Genomic DNA, 11,493 nt, shown 5'->3' on the forward strand with positions numbered 1-11,493 from the left:
TCCATTTTAAAATCTAGCAAGATCTATATTAACATCTAGCACGCTCTATATTAACATCTAACAAGCTCTATTTTAAAATCTAGCAAGCTCTATATTAAAATCTAGCAAGCTCTATTTTAAAATCTAGCAAGTTCCATTTTAAAATCTAGCAAGCCCTATATTAACATCTAGCAAGCTCTATATTAAAATCTAGCAAGCTCTATATTAAAATCTAGTGAGCTCTACATTAAAATCTAGTGAGATTTATATTAAAATCTAGCGAGCTCCATATTAAAATCAAGCGAGCCCTATATTAAAATCTAGTGAGCTCTATATTAAAATCTAGTGAGATTTATATTAAAATCTAGTGAGATTTATATTAAAAGCTATGGAGCTCTATATTAAAATCTAGTGCTCTACATTAAAATCTATTGAGATTTATATTAAAAGCTAGTGAGATCTATATTAAATTCCAGTGAGCTCTATATTAAAATCTAGCGAGCTCTATATTAAAATCTAGCACACTCCATATTAAAATCTAGCAAGCTCTATATTAAAATCTAGCGAGCTCTACATTAAAATCTAATGAGCTCTATATTAAAAGCTTGTGAGATCTATATTAAAATCTTGTGAGCTCTATATTAAATTCTAGTGAGCTCTATATTAAAATCTAGTGAGCTCTATATTAAAATCTAGTGAGCTCTATATCAAAATCTAGCAAGCTCTATATTAAAGTCTAGTGAGTTCTATATTAAAATCTATTGAGCTCTATATTAGAATCTAGTGAGCTCTATAATAAAATATTGTGAACTCTGTATTAAAATCTAGCAAGCTCTATATTCAAATCTATATTCAAATCTAGATGAGTGCCATATTAAAATCTAGCAAGCTCTATATTAAAATCTAGCAAGCTCTATATTCAAATCTAGCGAGCTCTATATTCAAATCTAGCGAGCTCTATATTCAAATCTAGGGAGCTCTATATTAAAATCCAGCGAGCTCTATATTAAAATCTAGCGAGCTCTATATTAAAATCTAGCGAGCTCTATATTAAAATCTTGCAAGCTCCAAATTAAAATCTTGCAAGCTCCAAATTAAAATCTAGCGAGCTCTATATTAAAATCTAATGAGCTCTATATTAAAAGCTTGTGAGATCTATATTAAAATCTTGTGAGCTCTATATTAAATTCTAGTGAGCTCTATATTAAAATCTAGTGAGCTCTATATTAAAATCTAGTGAGCTCTATATCAAAATCTAGCAAGCTCTATATTAAAGTCTAGTGAGTTCTATATTAAAATCTATTGAGCTCTATATTAGAATCTAGTGAGCTCTATAATAAAATATTGTGAACTCTGTATTAAAATCTAGCAAGCTCTATATTCAAATCTATATTCAAATCTAGATGAGTGCCATATTAAAATCTAGCAATCTGTATATTAAAATCTAGCAAGCTCTATATTAAAATCTAGCGAGCTCTATATTAAAATCTAGCGAGCTCTATATTAAAATCTAGCGAGCTCTATTTTAAAATCTAGCGAGCTCTATATTCAAATCTAGCGAGCTCTATATTCAAATCTAGGGAGCTCTATATTAAAATCCAGCGAGCTCTATATTAAAATCTAGCGAGCTCTATATTAAAATCTAGCGAGCTCTATATTAAAATCTTGCAAGCTCCAAATTAAAATCTTGCAAGCTCCAAATTAAAATCTAGCGAGCTCTATATTAAAATCTAATGAGCTCTATATTAAAAGCTTGTGAGATCTATATTAAAATCTTGTGAGCTCTATATTAAATTCTAGTGAGCTCTATATTAAAATCTAGTGAGCTCTATATTAAAATCTAGTGAGCTCTATATCAAAATCTAGCAAGCTCTATATTAAAGTCTAGTGAGTTCTATATTAAAATCTATTGAGCTCTATATTAGAATCTAGTGAGCTCTATAATAAAATATTGTGAACTCTGTATTAAAATCTAGCAAGCTCTATATTCAAATCTATATTCAAATCTAGATGAGTGCCATATTAAAATCTAGCAATCTGTATATTAAAATCTAGCAAGCTCTATATTAAAATCTAGCGAGCTCTATATTAAAATCTAGCGAGCTCTATATTAAAATCTAGCGAGCTCTATTTTAAAATCTAGCGAGCTCTATATTAAAATCTAGCGAGCTCTATATTAAAATCTAGCGAGCTCTATATTAAAATCTAGCGAGCCCTATATTAAAATCTAGCGAGCCCTATATTAAAATCTAGTGAGCTCTATATTAAAATCTAGCGAGCTCTATATTAAAATCTAGCGAGCTCTAAATTCAAATCTAGCGAGCTCTATATTAAATCCTAGCGAGCTCTATATTAAATTCTAGCGAGCTCTATATTAAATTCTAGCGAGCTCTATATTAAATTCTAGTGAGCTCTATATTAAATTCTAGTGAGCTCTATATTAAATCTAGTGAGCTCTATATTAAAATCTAGTGAGCTCTATATTAACATTTTGTGAGATCTATATTAAAATCTTGTGAGCTCTATATTAAAATCTAGGGAGCTCTATATTAAAATCTAGTGAGATCTATATTAAAATCTAGTGAGCTCTATATAAATATCTAGTGAGATCTATATTAAAATATAGTGAGATCTATATTAAAATATAGTGAGATCTATATTAAAAGCTAGCTGACTGGGACAAGCAAAATTATGTAAATTCTGAGCAGTCCTCCTTAACAACAACAACTCAGTTTGGGTGAATGGGGTAAGAGTTCAAATTCATGGGATGTCCTACAGCAGGTCAACTATGTCTTGAATAAAATATTCCACTTGCACGCTATTAAGTAATCTGAGTTAACCTTTCCTTGTGAATCATGACATTGTTTAATTTTAATAACACGCATATTAGGTAAAGAGGTGCCAATGGCTGTGCACTGTCAAGGCTGAAAAGGATTCTGGGGCAGCCTGGGCCACAGCTACATGACAGATCACTAACAGTTCCAAGGACTTTACTAATTCAGTGTAGCAGGTTTCTGGATTTGCTTGGAGTGTGAAGCCCGGGGAAATTATGTCTAAACCCTTCAATCCATAGAGGGCAATGCTTCATAAATAATGTTCTTGTTTTCCTCTGACTGTCCACCGCTTGCTATTGGTCATCTTTTGACCCAGTCTGGTTTTAATCCATTTCAATTCATCTCAAGGACATTTTTAGGGAATATCTTTGGTGGTGGGATGGGAGGGAAGGAATGAATGAAGGAAGGGGAAGAACCACTTGTGTGTGTTTCAAGAGCTAGATTTATCCTCGTTTTACAGCTACGAGATGTCTTGATCTTTTTAAAACCCTGCCCTTGGCTAAAAGGCCTTGTCTCTAATGTGATATTTAAAGTGACATTCTTCTCCTCCTCCCAGGGCCACTCTGTGACTTGTACTGGTCCTATGAGTGGAGAGGAGAGGGATGTGCACTTTGATTACCCGCACAGCTCCACCTCACATGTACTAACAGGCCCCGTTTTATCTGAACACTTTAAACATCTGCTATAAGAGAAACATTAACTTAACGTCATCTTAAATTTTTACATCTGTAGTTACAAGCAAAATGGTTAAGAATAAGCACAGGGGCTTGTCGTTATAATGGCATACATCACAGTCGTTCACTGAGCAATTAAGAGTGAAGCAGTGATACACTAGGTACTAACAAGCATCAAATCTGACATGGTGCCAATGTTTAATGAAAACAATTTCCACCATCTCCACAGATGTAACAGCAGTGAGACTGGTTTATGGGACTGGGTCTATGTTCAAGACCAGCAGTGGATGAGGTTTGGACGATTGAGTGGACCAGAGATGAGTGTAAAGTCAGACACATGTAGAAAAAAGAAAGAAAAGTGTAATCTTGCTCACTACTTCGTTTCTTGGGGAAAATATTCTCTCTAAAGTTGTGTATTTATTGGTTTATTAACTTTTTCTGTCCATTGCTCTCTATTTCATATATTTAACCCTTAAGTCCAACTCCACAATTCACAATTAAATAACTTTTCATTCTCAGAATGGCAGCTTTTCCCCAGTCATATCTCAAACAGAAATGCCTCTGAGCACTGCTCCAAAATTAGCTTGGAGCTGAAATCCAACTTCAGCCATCCACCACCAGCTGAGAGGCAGAACTGGCCCAGAACCAGTGCTTGAAGGGCCTCTTTTAAAGCACTCTCCTCTCCCCCATTCTAGCCTAACCACCCATCGCACAACACACTTCACCCACAATCTAATCCTGCCCAGTGCTCCACTTTGTCCCCTAACGCCCCATTAATAACTTAGCCCCTATCATAAACTCACGAAATCAAACTGTGCCCACTGACTGCTGTGCCAGGGAGCAATCTCATTCTGCCAGACTGCCCACCCAAAACACACTGCTGAACATTAGCATTTCAATCCGCTCGTACCCGTATCGTTGTGTTGCAGATAGAGGCGGTAGATCTTCATTCATCAGGCCTAATCTATCTGCTCCTTGTTCTCAATCAGAGGGGCTCCTCTGTGGGCCACAGTTATAGTGGCTTAACCTGCATGCCTCAGTCATGTGCCGTGCACGGTGCCTCCGCTTATTTACACTATTTGGGGACACTAATCATTGTCAAGAGAGAATAACCAAACGAAACAGATGACCGCAAATAACGTGGCTTAATAGTACCCACTGGTTGACTCAACGTTGTTTACGTGGAACCAACGTGGAATAGACGTTGATTTGACGTCTATACCCAGTGGGTACAGCCTAATAACTTTTTCTCAGAACTATTGGCCTATTGAATAGGAAATATTTAATAAGCCACGCATTAGGCTACTCAGCAGAACTGTGAAATACGAGCCATAACAATACAATTATTTTAATTATAGGCAATAATTATGTTTACAAATTAGGCTACTGCCCTGTGCATTTATCAATTGTTATCAATGCCATTTGCCAAAGACACGACACCAATGTCAGAAACAGGCAATTTAACGAGACGCGCGTATGTTTTATGAATTAAGTATGAAGTACACGAATCACTTGACTTTCCTGTTTCATTCGTACGCACTCTCACCGAATTAAATGTATCGTCTCGCCACAATTCATGGTTAAAGGCGCCGAAACCCCTCACATTTCAGGACGATAATGTAGGCTATCCGCTTGTTTCTTTCCAGAAACATGGTTGATATTCCGTCCTATCAATTCTGAAACGCGGTCCTTATTAAAGCAATAGCCTTAACATTTATCACTTTACATTGATGCGCATCGCTGCGTGCACGCACAGACGAACGCGCGCACAAACGCACGCAAATCCACACATACAGACACCGCCGCATTAATTCGTTAACGACAACCGCAAATGAAATATATTGGAACAGCGAAAACTATTCAGCAGATAAAGAATAGGCTGGTCATACACCAACGCTGCTTTATGAAAGCTGAGAATCCAAAGTCAAACAACGGGATTTGTTTAACATGCGACACACGAATAACGTCCCTTATACCATTTAATGAATCTTACCTTTCCTTTTAATATATTCCTTAAACTGCTGAGGCGTAGCCTATAGTCAGCGTCTTCTCTCCCCTCTCCCTCTCTCACTCTCGTCCTTTCTCTCTCTCTCCAATCCGCCCTCTCTCTCTCTCTCTCTCTCAAATTGATTCACCCTTTTTCGGCGCTTGTACCACAGTGCCGTGTTTTCCCGACCTAAGAAAGCAGAGCCCGTTCATCTTACATGGTCAGATGGAAAAATACAACCACCGAAAGTGGGTGATGGAAAAATCATGACGAAACATAGGCCTAGTAAACTATTTCGTGTAAATACGAATCGTTGAGGATAAATATAGACATCTAATAGAAACATGTCCGTTTCTCCAGGCATGCGTAGGCCACTAATAAACACGCGCGCACGGCTGGAAGGGATGAGAATTTACAACAAACGACTACAAAAAATGCACCTTCTCCCATTGATTGAGACCAGTCTGGTTGAATAGGATTCTTTCCCCTTGTCTCAGAGGCAGGACAGGCAGGACGATTAATAACTTACATAACTGTATTCAATATGTAGGCTAGTCTTTCTTATTATGTTATACAATTAAGTACTGCACCTCTCTTGTGTAGATGCACCTTGACATTCCCTGTATCCGACGCGTAGGTGTTTACTATTGTCCCTATTGCGCTTTGGTGGTGCACATCCCACTCCTCTCATTGCGATGTAACAGGACGCAATGACTATTGCTATATAGATTCATACACCCGCAGCGTCCTAAACACGTGTTGTTATTGTACTGAATAGTTTACTTTCTCAAAGTTGGGGCAACAATATCAATCAATATAATTAAATGAATCTCAAAGTTTTTGCGCAAATGAAAGTCACACCCTCCAAGACGCAACAAATTGAGTATTTGAAAAGGTGGCCATATTATCCAAGCTTTATGGTGCAGGTCTGTGAAGGTGAACACACATCTGTCACATGTCACAAATAGCAGATCATGCAAGACCCATATTCTCACTGCTTCACTGGGTTTAATGGACGACCGGCCGATGTGGCAGGGCCTGCAAACTATTACAGACGACAAAGGGAAGCACAGCCAAGAGCTGCCCAGTGACAGAGCCTACCAGACAAGCTAAATAACTTCTATGCTTGCTTCCAGGCAAGTAACACTGAAACATGCATGAGAGCATCAGCTGTTCCTGAGGACTGTGTGATCATGCTCTCCACAGCTGATGTGAGTAAGACCTTTAACAGGTCAACATTCACAAGGCCAGATGGATTACGAGCACGTGTACTCCGAGCATGAGCTGACCAACTGGCAAGTGTCTTCACTGACATTTTCAACCTCTCCCTGTCTGAGTCTGTAATACCAACATGTTTTAAGCAGACCACCATAGTCCTTGTGCCCAAGAACACTAAGGTAACCTGCCTAAATGACTACCAACCTGTAGCACTCACGTCTGTAGCCATGAAATGCTTTGAAAGGCTGGACATGGCTCAACACCATTATCCCAGAAACCCTAGACCCACTCCAATTTGCATACCGCACCAACAGATCCACAGATGATGCAATCACTATTGTGCTCCACACTGCCCTTTCACACCTGGACAAAAGGAACACCTATGTGAGAATGCTATTCATTGACTACACTCGCTCAGCATTCAACACCATAGTGCCCTCAAAGCTCATCACTAAGCTAAGGTCCCTGGAACTAAACACCTCCCTCTGCAACTGGATCTTGGACTTCCTGACGGGCCGCCCGCAGGTGGTAAGGGTAGGTAACAACACATCCGCCACGCTGATCCTCAACACGGGGGCCCCTCAGGGGTCCGTGCTCAGTCCCCTCCTGTACTCCCTGTTCACTCATGACTGCACGGCCAGGCACGACTCCAACACCATCATTAAGTTTGCTGATGACAACAGTGGTAGGCCTATCACCGACAACGATGAGACAGCCTATAGGGAGGAGGTCAGAGACCTGACTGTGTGGTGCAAGGACAACAACCTCTCCCTCAACGTGATCAAGACAAAGGAGATGATTGTGGACTACAGGAAAAGGAGGACCGAGCAGTCCCCCATTCCCATCAACGGGGTTGTAGTGGAGCAGGTTGAGAGCTTCAATTTCCTTGGCGTCCACATCACCAACAAGCTAACATGGTCCAAGCACACCAAGACAGTCGCGAAGAGGGCGCGACAAAACCTATCCCCCTCAGGAGACTGAAACGATTTGGCATGGGTCCTCCGATCCTGAAAAGGTTTTACAGCTGCACCATCGAGAGCATCCTGATGGGTTGCATCACTGCCTGGTATGGCAACTGCTTGGCTTCCGACCGCAAAGCACTACAGATGGTAGTGCGTACGGCCCAGTACATCACCGGGGCCAAGCTTCCTGCCATCCAGGACCTCTATACCAGGCGGTGTCAGAGGAAGACCCTAAAAATTGTCAAAGACTCCAGACACCCTAGTCATAGACTGTTCTCTCTGCTATCGCATGGCAAGTGGTACTGGAGCGCCAAGTCTAGGTCCAAGAGGCTCCTAAATAGCTTCTACCCCCAAGCCATAAGACTCCTGAACAGCTAATCAATTGGCTACCCAGACTATTTGCATTGCCCCCCCACCCCACTGAAATGCTGCTGCTACTGTCTGTTATATCTATGCATAGTCACTTTAATAACTCTACCTGCATGTACAACATATTACCTCAATACCAGTGAACCCACACATTGACTCTGTACCGGTACCCTCTGTATATAGCCTCGCTATTGTTATTTACTGCTGCTCTTTAATAATTTGTTATTCTTATCTCTTACTTTTTTTGTTGTATTTTCTTAAAACTGAATTGTTGGTTAAGGACTTGTAAGTAAGCATTTCACTGTAAGGTCTACACCTGTTGTATTGTGCGCATGTGACAAATACAATTTGATTTGGATCGAAAAGCGTGTGCTGTTGTGAACAGTGGAGGCTGCTGAGGGGAGGACGGCTTATAGTAATGGCTGGAATGGAGTCAATGGAATGCTATCAAACGCATGGTTTCCATGTGGTTGATACCACTTCATTGACTCCATTACAGCCATTATTATGAGCCGTCCTCCCCTCAGCAGCCTCCAGTGAAATATATATATAATATAATCCTGACAGAAAGCTGATGAAGATAAATGTGCATCTGTGTGTTTTTAGTTGTTACTCTACAGGTTATACTCAGAGTTTGAAGTTGAGTAGGTAGAGAGAGAGGGGGGGGGAGTAGGGGGAGAGGGAGAGAGAGAGAGGGAGGGGAGGGAGGGAGAGGGGGAGAAAGGGAGAGGGAGGGGGAGGGGGGAGAGAGAGAGGGAGATGAGGGAGAGGGAGAGAGAGAGAGAGGGGGGAGAAGGAGAGAGTGAGTGAGAGCGAAAGGGGGAGAGAGGGAGAGCGAGAGAGGGAGTGTGAGAGAGAGGGAGAGAGATAGAGGGATAGAATGAGAGGGATATATATAGAGAGAGAGCATATGAGTGTGTGTGAGAGAAAGTGAGGGGGGATAGAGAGAAAAAGAGTGTTTGGGTGTATGTGTGTGTGAGAGAGGTAAAGAGAGGAGGGGATAGAGAGATTGGGAGAGAGAACGTGTGAGAGAGAGAGAGAGAGAGAGACGGATAGAGTGTGTGTGTGAGAGGGGGGAGGTAGAGATGCACACGTGTGCTTTTATTAGGGAACGTTCTCTGCTGTTTGGCTCTGACAGGTTCCCTTGGCAACGATCAAGCACATACAGTACCTAGAGCCCCACCCCCCAGCACACACATTCACTTATTGCTATGAATCTTTCAGAGCGGGTCTGTGTCCTCTCCATTTAGTATGATTTCTCTCAAATATGAGATCAATATTGTGATACTCAGGGATGCGTGTCAGTGGGAGACAGCGATTGGGGGACTGAGAGAGGAAGGAGAGGTCATTGCAATGAGAGACTGTGTCCGTGCAATAGAGAGAGAGAGGGAGAGAGGGGGGGGGGGGGGGGGGGGGCAGTGGATAATCAGATGGGCGATTAGTGGTGAATTGATAACGTTCTATATTCAGACATGGTGAATCAGTCTTTTTCACAGCCACTCTTCTCTCAGTCTCTCTCTCTCTGACACACACACACACACACACACACACTCAGAACTTCTGTTTGTGCGAACGCAGCCTGCTTCACCTCATTGGCATGTCCTATCTCCCTATACCTTCCTTGTCATTCCATGTGAGTAACGGACCATTTCATGAAAGTCAGTACGTTACATGTGATTGGGGCTCCCTCTAAGGTCTGTGTTTGGAATGGTGCCCACTCAATGCCTCCATTATGTACATGGCCTAAGCTGCCCCCCCAACCCCTTACCCCCCACCGTCTCTCTTCCGTTTACCCCACCAGTCCCACTCGCTGCAGTACACAATAGAGCACTCACTCCACTGACATCATATCTATACGATTAGCTTTCTTTCTCCCTCTTCGCCCTGTCCCCTACCCCCTCCATCTCTCTATGCAGTAACGGTGTGCCATTGTTCACAGCCTATAGAAGTCCCCTGGAATTCCATACCAATGTGCAGCGCTTTGCATTGCATCGCTCTCCCCTCCTCCTCCCCTGCATGCCTCCCTCCATCCCTTTCTCTATTAAATTTCCAGTCACACAACAGTGCAGTGGATATCCCTCCCTCTACCTCACACACACCACATCCCTCCCTCTCTTCTTCTCTCTCTCACACAGAGCTGTTGTCTGTCTGCCTGGATCTCTATCACTGCCTCTTGATATTGACTGTTCTTTCTCCACTTTGAACCTCTCAATCTCTCTCACCCTTGATATAGACCGCTCTCTTTTCACCTCCAATCTCTTCATCTCTCCACCCTCATCATTTAAAAGAGCCACACACACATCCACTCCTCCTTCCCTCTCTTTCTCTCTCCGTTTGTGTCCCTGTACCGCAGTGTCTGCTCAGGCTGTATGATCAGGAGTGCCCCCCCCCTCCCTCTCTCCGGCGCTGGGTTCTGTTCTGGCCGTCAGGGCAGCCTATAAGTGACTGATTGAGTGGACACCACAAGCCGTTAAATGAATAGAGATGGGAGCCGGTGAAGGATGCAGTTCATATGAAGGTAGAACACTTGCAACCTAGTATCTGCAGCTCTGCGTTTTGGTTAAAGCTCTGTCCTGCTACGCTGGGTTGATGTTCCAGTTCCTCTCTGTGTTGGGCTGTGTTAGCACATTGAGATGTGCTTGGCTGCTGTAGCTCCCTCTGCAATGTTCAGAACTCATGGCTGCTGTGGTGTGGATGTTGCTGTGTTTGTGAGTTAAGTGTCTGTTAGCGTTAACTGCGTTAGCGGTTAGCGTTGGGAGCTGTGCCACGTTAGCACTCCGCTGGGCCGCAGCAACAAGGAGACTGTAGGGTATGAAGTGATCCAGACACACCGGCCATGCGGGAGGCACCCTGTTTCCCTTCTCAATAGCTCAGTAGCTCTGCATCATCTGGAGGCCTTGGGAGACCTTTGGTCTTTATCTGATGGGTTAACAGCATGGACCCCAGCAGTAGACAACAACCTATCCTCTGTGATACATACCAAATTCAACATTCATCTCTTGTGACTAGCCAGGCTAGGATCCATCCATGCTCTGAAGCTTAGCTTTACACTCTGAAAGAGGAGCTGCACTCTGACACAGAGTTAACCAAGCCTGCATCTCCACCACTGAGTCGATAGACCTCCATCAAACACCATCTGGCACCCCACATCCATTAGGCTGCATTGACCTCCACCACCAGGTCCAGTGTAGCTCCACGACCAGGCCCGGGGTACCTGCAACACCAGGCCCGGGGTACCTGCAACACCAGACCCGGGGTACCTCTACCATCTGGCCCGGGGTACCTCAACCACCAGGCCCAGTAAACCTCGACCACCAGGCCCTAAAAAGTAAAGACCAATCCAATTTAAGGTATGATATGATCCCCTCTCCAGGCTAAATGTAGCTGTACCAGAAGGCTGTAAAAACACATCCACTCACCGCTAGGCCTGATAACACTCCTCTCCTCCAGCATGCCATAAAACAAACTCT

This window comes from Salvelinus namaycush, chromosome 3, assembly GCF_016432855.1.
Source record: "Salvelinus namaycush isolate Seneca chromosome 3, SaNama_1.0, whole genome shotgun sequence".
NCBI lineage: Eukaryota > Metazoa > Chordata > Actinopteri > Salmoniformes > Salmonidae > Salvelinus > Salvelinus namaycush.